Source organism: Cervus canadensis, chromosome 13 (genome assembly GCF_019320065.1).
Source record: "Cervus canadensis isolate Bull #8, Minnesota chromosome 13, ASM1932006v1, whole genome shotgun sequence".
Lineage (NCBI taxonomy): Eukaryota > Metazoa > Chordata > Mammalia > Artiodactyla > Cervidae > Cervus > Cervus canadensis.
The window spans coordinates 30,335,385-30,347,697 of NC_057398.1; positions in this window are offsets into that span (position 1 = coordinate 30,335,385).

Here is a 12,313-nt window from a genome sequence, read left to right on the forward strand (position 1 = left end):
AGCTCGGCACCTGGGGGCCTGCAGCCCCCCTGGAGCACACACCCTGGCGGCATCATCACAGCGGCCATGGGATCAGGGTTGTTGGGCTGGTGGGGGTGGGGGGAGGGGTGTGGGCATTGGTTTCCCTTCTCACCCTCACAGGGCCTGGGTAAGTACACTGTTCATGTGGTTCAGATGAGGGGACTGAGCCACAGACCTTGGGTCTGAGCCCAGGGTCACAGTCGGCTGCTGTGGGGTAGGGCACGTGCTCCAGCGCACACACTGGGCCCCCCAGTTGTGGCCCCTCAGGAGCCACAGGCCTTTCCCCCAGCTCCTGGGGGTCCATGAAGCCAGCTGAGAAGGAGCTGAGCTCCTGGGGCTCCTGTGGCTGTCCCTCAGTCTCATTCCATTGGCCGGTGAGGAGGCCCTCAGGTGCTCCTGAAGCTGGGAGGCTGCAACATGCAGGCAGAGGGCAGGCAGACCCCCAATATGGAGGTAGAGGAGGCACATTCCTGCGGAGGGCCAACCGCAGGCTCCCTGCTCCCACGCCCCAGGTGGTGAGCTCCAGTGGTCCTGGACCTTTGTTTCTGGCACTGATGGAGGAGCAACCTTGAGAACAGATTCAGTGGGGATTCCGTCATGGTCACAGGGACACACACAGGAGCAATGGCCTTTATAGGCCCTTAAAAATCAAGAGAAGACAAACCTGTGAGCTGTGAGGTTTCCCAGCCGGGAAGAGGAGGGCAGGAAGCCTTGGATGCTGGCCAGGCACAGCTGCTCAGTCTCCACCAGCCCTTCCTGGCTGCTGGGGGGTGGTCACCCACCCAGGTCTAGGTGGCACCTTCAGTGGCTTTTGTCCGGGGACATGCAGGGGCTGGGGACATGGTCTCACTGTCCCTTAGGACATGCCAGCCTTGCAGACACAAACACTTGGCTTCTGTTTTATTGGCTAAAGCACTTTAAGGTTAAAAAAAAAAAAAAAACCACACCACTCCTGTCGGCAATGTAAGGCAATGCTTCCTCCAGCAGTATTGATGGATCTATTCTGACCATATTATTACCCTCTCTTGGGAATGTAATCTTCAGAAAATGTGTTTTTTTAGCTGTGTTTTGGTGGGATTTTTTGGGTTTTGTTACATAATAAAGCCCGGGTTCCAATGACTGACGCTTATGACTGAATCGGATTCAAAGACAAGAGCACAAGTGACTCAAAGCACTCTGCGGGCTCCCCATCAGAGTTTGTCCTGTTTTCAGTGTGTGACACACTCACGAGCCCTCCTCCCCTGCACCTCAGAGTTGAGTGCTCCGTGGGGATATGCAGGGACTTGAGTCCAAGGATGACCTGAGGGCTAATACCGGGTTCTTTCCCAGTGCTGCTGGCTCAGCTCACGGGACTGGCTGCGGCCCGGACACCTTAGGCCTCCTGGGAGCAGGGTCCAGAGTCCCTCTTAGGAAGGTCTCCCCGGGGTCAGTGTAGACAGCCCTCCCGCTGTCTCGCGTTGAGGTTCACGTTTCTCTGCAAAACTCAGGAGCTCATCCAGTCAGCCAGCCTCAGTCTCCAGGACACGGGGCTTCATTCTGTCCCTCAGGTCCCAGGTTCCTGGATGTCAGACCTGTGAATGAGGGACTGGGGTCTTGTCACGGCAAAAGGAGCGCTCTCAAAACCGGTTCAACCTTGAGACAGGCTCGGGGCTTTCTAGACAAGTGGCTGAAACCAAGCAGAACAAATTGAGGCGGAGCCCCGCCCACCACCCGGCCCCGCCCTCACCCCGCCGTCCTGGGCGGGGCTCTTGGCGTGCCCTCCTCCACACACCTCTCAGAACAAGGTGAGATGGAGCCCCGCCCACCTTCCTGGCCCCGCCTCCATGGGCGGGGCTTTTGGCATCCCCCACTCCTCCAGAACTGTCACCCTCCCTGTTACAGCGAAGTGGCCCCACCCCATCGCGGTGACAGGAATCCGCATCACAGACGCCAACACCTCAGGACAAGATGGGAACAAGGACTTAATTAGAAAGAGGCTGCTACAGACATCGCGACAGGGTCTTGAAACACCCACTTGGAAGGATGAACACGGTAGTGCTCACGTGTTCAGAACAAGGCGATTTTAGTATCTTGGTTTAAAAACTCTTTTCACAAGTGGAGTTACAAGCAATACACAACAATTATTTGCAAATATACAAAAACATCTCCAATAGGCTGGCATGTAATTTTAGAAAGAGAGCCTGAGTTCAGAGCAGATCTGCCACCTTGCAAGGCACTGTGCTCTAGGGACAACCTCCCCACTGCCTCCCCACCCAGCAGCTGCCAAGAGAGCGCAGGAGACCACGGCCCCTTGGGAGGAATAGCATCAGCTCCTTTTCCCACAGACACCCAAAGAGAAAGGCTATCTTCAGGCAAGAATTTAAAAATGATTCATTAATGTCAGTATGGTACGTGTGCTTCCCAGGTGGTGTTAGTGGTAAAGAACCTGCCTGCCAGTAGAGGAGATGTGGGTTTGATCCCTGGGTTGGGAAGATTCCCTGGAGAAGGGAATGGCAACCGACTTCAGTATTCTTGGAGAATGGTACTTGAACACTTCATAGGAATAGTACTGCATAATATATTAAGCGCAAACTCACTGATTCTTCAGTAAAGTTGTTTGGCTTTTAGATAATGCTACAGGGACTTCCCTGGTGGTCCAATGGTTAAGATTTCGCCTTCCAATACAGGGGATGCGGGTTCCATCCCTGCTCCAGGAGTTAAGATCTCACATGTCTTGTGGCCAAAAAAAAAAACAAAAAACCAAAATGTAAAACAGAAGCAATATCATAACAAATTCAATATAGAGTTTAAAATAAATAAATACTGCTACAATTGCCCCCAAGGCCCTCGGGAACTTCAGACTGCTCCAGACACAGAGTACATTGTCTCAGATGCTGAACTGGCCTTTGCTCTGCTTGCCTCAAGAAGAGGAGCCGCTCAGAGCCGGGGCTTCTGCCCAGTTTACATGGTCTAAGTCCTGCCCTGTGTTCTTCCCAGGACCCCTGCAGAAGGGTGTCCCTCACTCACCAGGCACAGGCTCCAGACATAGCAGCAACCCCAGGCTCTGTCTCCTGGCTCTGTCGTTCTGCCGTAAGCAATCCCATCACCCTGGTAACCAAACCCACTCAGTCTCCAAATGATAATGCCACCTAAGGTCCCATCCCTCTCAGCACCGGGTACCTGGGGATGGGCCTTCACGTCTCAGGTGGGGCCCCAGGTTCGAGCTGCGTGGTGCTTCACGGTGCTTCTGTCTTAACCGCAGAGACTTTGACTGCTTCCTGCCGCGGGTCCACGGCTGACCAGCTCCACCAGGACGGTTGTGCAGCTGCAGTCACTGGAAGGGCCCTGGGAGCTTCTCTTACAGGTGATTGCAGGAGCCTCTTTCCCTGGACAGAGTGTGTTTAAACAGAGTTAGGGCAAAAACCTAGATCCCAGCCAGGGCCACAACATTCCTCCTCTAGCTGGGGATATGGGGACATGGAAAGGCCACAGCCTCCAGGGTTGGTGCACCAGGGAGGCCCCGCCACCTCTACTGGACATGTCCCTCTCCCGGGATCACTTGGTCTCCCTCGCCAGCCACTTTCTTCAGGTGAAAAAGTGAAAGTCACTCATCCGTGTCCAACTCTTTGCAACCCCATGGACTGTAGCCCACCAGGCTCCTCTGGTAATGGATTTCCCAGGCAAGAATACTGGAGTGGGTAGCTATTCCCTTCTCCAGGGGATCGTCCCGACCCAGGGATTGAACCCAGGTCTCCTGCATTGCAGGTGGATTCTTTACCACCTGAGCCACCAGGGAAGCCCAACCAGCCCCAGAAACGGCCCCAGGCAGGAATTCTCCAGGAATTTAGGCTCTCAGCTCCACTCAGCAGCTGCTATGTTTCATTGACTCAGACAATAAAGAATCCATCTTCAATGCAGGAGACCCAGATTTGATCCCTGGGTTGGGAAGATCCACTGGAGAAGGGAATGACAATCCACTCCAGTATTCTTGCCTGGAAAAGCCCATGGATAGAGGAGCCTGGCAGTCTACAGTCCATGCGGTCGCAAAGAGTGGGACACAACTGAACGACTAAGCACATGCTTTCTTCAAGGACATGTGAAATTCACTCGATCCCAGGAACTTGGAAGTAACTGTCCTGTTACATGCTTCAAAGCTAAAACACTGTTTATGGCACTTCAGGCAATGGGGTATATTCACATAACCCTAAAGAGACACGTACAGCAGGGTACCTAAAATACATACAAGGCTAATGATTATTCAAAACAAACAACTTTGAAACTGATTCTGGCATTGGCAATGTGAGTTCCACTTTGAAAATGACATGCCCACTGCACTGCCCATAACTTAATATTCTTGTTGAAAGTCAGCACAGCCCCAGGACTTCCCTGGTGGTCCAGCAGCTAAGATTCCATGCTCCCAATGCAGGGGGGCTTGGTCAGGGAACTAAGATCCCACATGCTGCAGTGAAGAGTCCTCATGCCACAACTAAAGACCCTGAATGCCACACAAAGCTCTAAGATGCCACATGCCACAACTAAGACACAGAGCTGCCAAATAAATAAATATTTAACATTTAAAAAAGTCAGCACAGCCCAGGCTCCTCCTGAGAATGTCACCAAACTTGAAGGTTCCTGAGAAAGTGTCTGTAGAGCTCTTGGTACGCCTTCAGGAAGCCCCCAACCTGGGCCTGGGAGTCCAGGGAGAGGGGAGAGGCCAGCTGGAGATGCCCAGGGGGACCTGATTATACACCTGTAAAGGTGCCCCTAGCTGTGCATTTGGAAAGTGGTCAAGGGAGACTGGAAAGGGCAAATGGTTAGAGATGCACTGTCCAGGTGGTGACAGCTTGTACAGGGCAGGGCAGGGCACAGGAGGGGGGACATACGACACTGACCTTCCAAGCCTGTTTCCACTCTGTACTACGACGTGCCATGATGCAGATTAAGCTCTGTGTGTAATGACCAGAAGACCATGGGGATCTTTGATATAAAAACCCATGTAAATATAGGAAAAGCACCTTTAGGAAGACAGTTTTTTTAAACATCATTAGGACCAAAGAGGGAATCTCAATCATCAAAGGGTGAGAAACTTGGCTCTTACCAGAAGAGTTTAAAAGTATTTTTCATAAAAAGTACAATAGGGACTTCCCTAGTGGTTCAGTGGTTAATATTCCATGCTCCCAATGCAGAGGTCATGGGTTCAAGTCCTGGTCAGGAAACTAAGATCTGGCATGCCACACACAACTAAGACCTGGTGCAGCCAAATAAATAAACAAAAGCTTTTTTAAAAAAGTATTTATTGAGCATCTACTGCATACAAGGTGCTGCGCTAGTACTGCCCCCTTGTGTGCACTCTGAACAGAGCACGGCTAGATCAGAAGAGCTCTTCCCTCTGACCTGTCAGAAGGAAATACTTTATGTTTCACAGTTACAACTGGCTGGGGAGTGGAGAGGGGACAGGGGGGTCACCTCCAGTCTCTGGTCACAGATTCCTGTGTGAAGTTGGCTGATGTCCAAGGTGACCAGAGACCCACCAGGGAATTTCATGGTGATAACCACAGTGTCTGCACTGTTTTTGTTTTTTTATATAATTTTTATTTGCTTATTTGCCGGTGACGGGTCTCAGTTGTGGCACGTGGGATCTTCGTGCTGTCATGTGGGACCTTTCATCACAGCACACAGACTCTGTAGTTGTGGGCTGGGGGCTCAGTAGTTGTGGTACCTGGGCTTAGCTGACTGGTTACACGTGGGATCTGAGTTCGCCGACTAGGGGGTGGGACTGAACCTGCATCCTCTGTATTGCAAGATGGATTCTTAACCACTTTAAGGAGGTCATATCTATTAATAGATAGAAGGACATTTTAGATGTTACAGAAGTTAATCTGGGCAAAGTGTAGAGCTTCTGATAAACAAACAGCAAGTAAGTTTTCTACATAGGATACAGCTTTACAGCAAACAGAAAACTGAGCGGAAAGGGGGGGTTATGGTTGGTGAACCAGTCCATCTAAAAGTGTCTCCTAAGCACAGATGTGTGGCCGCCCGAGGCTCAGTGTGAGCAGTGCTGCACAAGGACTGAGTCACCGTCCTGCCCTGGGGAGGGGCCCGCCTGGCCCAGGACAGCACAAAGTCCCCACCATGTGCAGTAAAGGTGCAAACAACTGAAGATCGAATGCCACAACTGAAGATCCTGCGTGCAGGTCACTGCAGCTCAGTGCAGCCAAATAAATTGTTGTTCAATCACTCAGTCATGTCCAACTCTTTGCGACTCCATTGACTGCAGCACCCCAGGCTTCTCTTCTATTACCAACCCCCAGAGCTTGCTCAAACTCACGTCCATTGAGTTGGTGATGCCATCCAACCATCTCGTCCTCTGTTGTCCCCTTCTCCTCCTGCCTTCAATCTTTCCCAGCATCAGGGTCTTTTCCAGTGAGTTGACTCTTCACATCAGGTGGCCAAAGGATTGAAGCTTCAGCTCTGGCATCAGTCCTTCCAATGAATATTCAGGGTTGATTTCCTTTAGGATAGACTGGTTTGATTTTCTTGCAGTCCAAGGGACTCTCAAGAGTCTTCTTCAACACCACAGTTGGAAAACATCAATTCTTCAGCGCTCAGCTTTCTTTATGGTCCAACTCTAACATCCATACATGACTACTAGAAAAACCATTTGACCATATGGACCTTTGTTGGCAAAGTAATGTCTCTGCTTTTTAACACACTGTCTGGGTTTGTCATAGCTTTTCTTACAAGGATGTCTTTTAATTGAGAAGCCAAATAAATAAATAAACAAATACTTTTTAAAAAGACCAAGAGTGATTGGGAGCCTGGAAGTGATGCTTGTGTCAACTACAAATTGGTGCTTACCATCTGCCTCTGCAGAGATTGAACCCTGTGTTACTGCAGCTGCTGACCTTTGACACACCCTGAAGACAGTTCAGGGTGGAGAGTGGGGCACTCTATGCTCCAGGGAATCTGGTGGAAAGGTCTTTAGATGGTTAGGTATTTTCAGGAACTGATTTTATGATCAATCTTTGCATCTCTTCATATCTAAAAAGAGCACTAAACCCCTTCATGGTGACATCTACCCCTTGTGACTAGCAGAAAACCTTTTGTAAAGTAAGCACTGATTGCACTAAATTCCCTCTTCACCAAAATCTTATTTATTTACCTTCCCCCACTACCTTTTTGGAGCAGTCTCTCAGGGCTACCTGAGGTGTGGTCTCCTGGGCTGCAGTCCTCATTTTGCCCCAAATAAAACTGATCTCTCAGCTCTCACATTGTGCATCTTTTTAGTCAACAGCTGAAAACTCGTGTTCCTGGGTTTGTGGCAGATTTATTCACAAGAACCAAAATATGGAAGCAATCCAAGTGTCCATCTATGGATGACCACTGGGATAAACAAAATGTGGTCTATTTATACAATGGACTATTATCCAGCCCTAAAAAGGAAGGGAAGTCTGATCACAACTTGAACATTAGCACACCCTCTCTATTTAAAGAGCTCTCTGGAAAGTGAATGACTACTTTTGCATGGCTGGGAAATGTCTTAGCAGGGTTAATCCCTGCCAGGCTTAAAACCAGGGATCTGTTTACAGAAAGAAAGGAATATTGGATAAGCAGCTGCCCCATTGGTGATCAGCTCCTATTTCTAGATTCTGAATGAAGGATACATTCATGGGTCACAGTTGAGTAAAATAAAGGTGAAGACAAAATATTTCAGGCCAGGGGCTAATCTCCAAGGGAACAGATGTCTCATTTTCACCTCACTATCCCTGGCACCAGAACAAGCCTGCTGTTTTTTACTGGTTGGCCTTAAGTATTTACTGACTTAAAGTTTGAAAACAAGCTGGAATGTCATCAGCTTTTAACTGCATTTTTCATCAGAAATTCTCATAAGACAAAACTGATCATTCGTGCATTCTATCAAATACTGCTACATGCCAGACACGTTTCAGGTGGCCCGAGGCTGGGGAATCTGGACTGGAGAGCACTCTGCACTTAACATTACTGATGGGGGGAGTTGTTATGGGTTGAATCTTGTCTCCTAAAAAATTCATGTGTTGAGGTCCTAACCCCCAGGACCTGTGAATGTGACCTTATTAGGAAACAGGGTCATTGCAGATGGTAAATGGTTGGGTTAAGGTGAAGTCACGCTGGAGTCAGGCCCTTAGTCCAATAGGACTGGTGTCCTTATAAACAGGGGACATGTGTACACAGGCACACCACATGGGGAGGTGTCATGTGAAGACGAAGCAGAAGACAGGGTGATGCTTCTAACAAGCTGTCAGCTACACACTGGCACTTGCCATTGACCTCTGCAAGGACTGGGCCATATGCTGCTGCAACTGCTGACCTTCAACAGGCCCTGAAGGGATTTCAGGGTGGAGAGCAGGAATGAGGCACTCAGGGCTCTGGGAAAAACTGGCAGAACAGGTCTTTGGATAGTTAGGTATTTTGTGAGCCCTATCCTCATAACCAGCAAAGCACTACATCCCTTCATGATGACATCAGCTCCCTGTGACTCACAGAAAACCTTTTTGCAAAGATAAGTGCTTGATAACATGAACTCCCCCTTCATCAAAATCACATATATATTGACCTTCCCCTCCCTCAGCCTCTTTGGAGCAGTTTCTCAGAGCTCTCTGAGGTGCTGTCTCCTAGGCTGCAGTCCTCATCTCACCCCAAATATAACTTAACTCATAGCTCTCACGTTGTGCAATTTTCTTCTAAATTGACAAAGCCAAGGAGCCCCAGGGGACTGGAGGCTCAGTGAGAGGCCTGGAGGCACCTCCTCCACAGCCTGAGACGGAACCAGCCCTGCCGACATCTTGGTCTTGGACTCCTGGCTTTCAGAACTGGGGAAGTGACTCTGCTGTGTGAGGCCAGCACCTGGGAGACCAGGGCAGTAGTAGCTGCCACTGGGGGTTCTGGCTCTGTTAGGGGAAACACTGACTTGAACCGGCCACCCTGGCCGGGCACCATGTAGTAGTAACCATCTACATGAGTTATGTTACGACAGGAGGTCCTGGTAAGGAACACGGAACTAACAGGCCATCACCAACCGGAAGAGTTCAGGAAAGGTTAAGAGGAGACACCACGTGTCCGACCACCTCCTAGAATCCTCCTCACTGGCACCCTTCTTGGCTGAGCAATGCATGCGCCACCAGGAAGGACTCTGAATCAGAGTGATTGGCCAAAGACAACCCAGAAACTAATCCCATCATCATAAAAACTGGAGACTGTGAGCCCCATGGCAGAGCAGTTCTCCTGGGTTTCCTTACCCTATTGCTCTCCACCCGGGTGCCCCTTCCCAATCAAGTCTCTTGCTTTGTCAGCTTGTGTGTCTCCTAGACAATTCATTTCCAAGTGTTAGGCAAGAGCCCGCTTTCGGTCCCTTGAAGGGGTCTCCCTTCCTGCAACAGCTCCAGCCCAGATCTCTGACATTGTCCTAGTGGTCATTCCGCATCACAAAGAGCACAGGCCCCAAGGATCTAGCCTCTGCTGCTCTTGAATAAGCCCCCCTGGCTTCCACCCCTGATGCCAAGCAGGGCTCTGTGCAGCTCCTGGGCCTTTCTGTCCCCCATTTCTTGTAGGCAAGACTCCAGCCTACATGACCTTCCCTGACTTCCAAAGGGCAGATTCAAACTGTTGCTAATCAATGGAGGAGCAGCAGCTAGGAAACCACCTGAGGCAAGATAAAAGGGACCAGAGGAGCTCATCAAGATTAGGAGACTCTCAGTTCAGTTCTGACTCTATGATTCCCTGGACTATACAGTCCGTGGAATTCTCTAGGCCAGAATACTGGAGTAGGTAGCCTTTCCCTTCTCCAGGAGATTTTTCCAACCCAGGGATTGAACCCAGGTCTCCTGCATTACAGTTGGATTCTTTTCCAGCTGAGCCCCAGTTCAGTTCATTTCAGTCGCTCAGTTGTGTTGCACTCTTTTCCACCTTGTGAACCGCAGCACGCCAGGCTTCCTTGTCCATCAACAACTCCTGGAGCTTACTCAAACTCATGTCCATTGAGTCAGTGATGCTATCCAACCATCTCATCCTCCATCATCCCCTTCTCCTCCTGACTTCAATCTTTCCCAGCATCAGGGTCTTTTCTAGTGAGTCAGTTCTTTGCATCAGGTGGCCAAATTATTGGAGTTTCAGCTTCAGCAACAGTCCTTCCAATGAATATTCAGGACTGATTTCCTTTAGGATTGACTGGTTTGATCTCCTTGCAGTCCAAGGGACTCTCACACCACAGTTCAAAACAAGGTGCTCAACCTTCTTTATAGTCCAACTCTCACATCCATACATGACTGCTGGAAAAACCATTGCTTTGACTAGACAGACCTTTGTCAGCAAAGTAAGGTCTCTGCTTTTTAACATGCTGTGTAGATTTGTCATAGCTTTTCTTCCAAGGAGCAAGCATCTTTTAATTTCATGGCTGCAGTCATCATCTGCAGTGATTTTGGAGCCCAAGAAAATAAAGTCTGTCACAGTTTCCATCATTTCCCCACCTATTTGCCATGAAGTGATGGACCGGATGTCATGATCTTAGTATTTTGAATGTTGAGTTTTAAGCCAATTTTTTTCAGTCTCCTCTTTCACTTTCATCAAGAGGCTCTTTAGTTCCTCTTCATTTTCTGCCATAAGGGTGGTGTCATCTGCACTTCTGAGGTTATTGATATTTCTCCCAGCAATCTTGATTCCAGCTTGTGCTTCATCCAGTCTGGCATTTCGCATAATGCACTCTTCTTATAAGTTAAAGAAGCAGGGTGACAAGATACAGCCTTGATGTACTCCTTTCCCGATTTGGGACCAGTCTGTTGTTCCACGTCCAGTTGTAACTGTTGCTTCTTGATCTGCATACAGATTTCTCAGGAGGCAGGTCAGGTGGTCTAGTATTCCCATCCCTTGAAGAATTTTCCAGCTTGCTGTGATCCACATAGTCAAAGGCTTTGGTGTAGTCAATAACGCAGAAGTAGATGTTTTTCTGGAACTCTCTTGCTAACCATACTCTTTATGAGAGATACACTTTAAATATAAGACACAAATAGATTGAAAATGAATGGATGGGGGGAAATAGAAGCATAAGAAGTTAAGACTATCAGATATCAGATAAAACAGACTTTAAGGCCAAAAAGATAAAAGAGAGAGGTCTTTCATTAAGATAAATAATTGACTCATGAGAAAGAGATGACCATCTTAAATGCATATGTGTCCAGCAATAGATCTCCTGAACACATAAAGCAAAATTTATAGAACTGAAGGGGGAAATAGTTCTGCACCACAGTTGGAAGATTTTGATAACCCTTTCTCAGCAGATGATAGTGGTAAAAATCACCAAGCCAAAGAGGATCTGAGGAACTCCTTGGTGTTAGGACTCAGCACTTTCACGGTTGTAGCCCACATTCAGTCCATGGTTAGGGAAATAAGATCTCACAAGCTGCACAGTGCAGCCAAAAAAAAAAAAAAAAAAGAGAGAGAGAGAGAAAGATGATCTGAATAAGATCATGGGTTCTCTTTACCAAAGTGCTCTATATAAAACACTACACCCAACAGCAACAAATGAAGCAGGGTGGAATTGGAGGCTGCCCCTACCCCAGGGCTGAACCACTCAACAGACAGACTTAAGACACTAGTACCAGAGAGATACCAAAACAGAAGAAGAAGAAACTAGAAAAGAATTTAATAGATCCCAAAGAAAGCATTGGCTCAGTGGGTAAAGATTCTGCCTGCACTGCTACCAAAAAGTCTACAAACAATAAATGCTGGAGAGCATTTGGAGAAAAGGGACCCCTCTTACACTGTTGGTTTAAATGCAAACTAGTACAGCCACTGTGAAGAACAGTATGGAGAGTCCTTAAAAAACTGGAAATAGAACTTCTATACAACCCAGCAATCCCACTGCTGGGCATACACACAAAGGAAACCAGAATTGAAAAAGACACGTGTACCCCAATGTTCATCACAACATTGTTCACAATGGCTAGTTCATGGAAGTAACCTAGATGTCCATTGGCAGACGAATGGATTAGAAAGTTGTGGTACATATACATGATGGAATATTACTCAGCTATTAAAAAGAATGCATTTGAATCAGTTCTAATGAGGTGGATGATACTGGAGCCTATTAAACAGTGAAGTAAGTCAGAAAGAAAAACACCAATAGAGTATATTAACACATATATATGAAATTTAGAAAGACAGTAACAACGGCCCTATATGCGAGATGGAAAAGAGACACAGATATAAAGAACAGACTTTTGGACTCTGTGGGAGAAGGCGAGGGTGGGATGATTTGACAATAGCATTGAAACGTGTATAT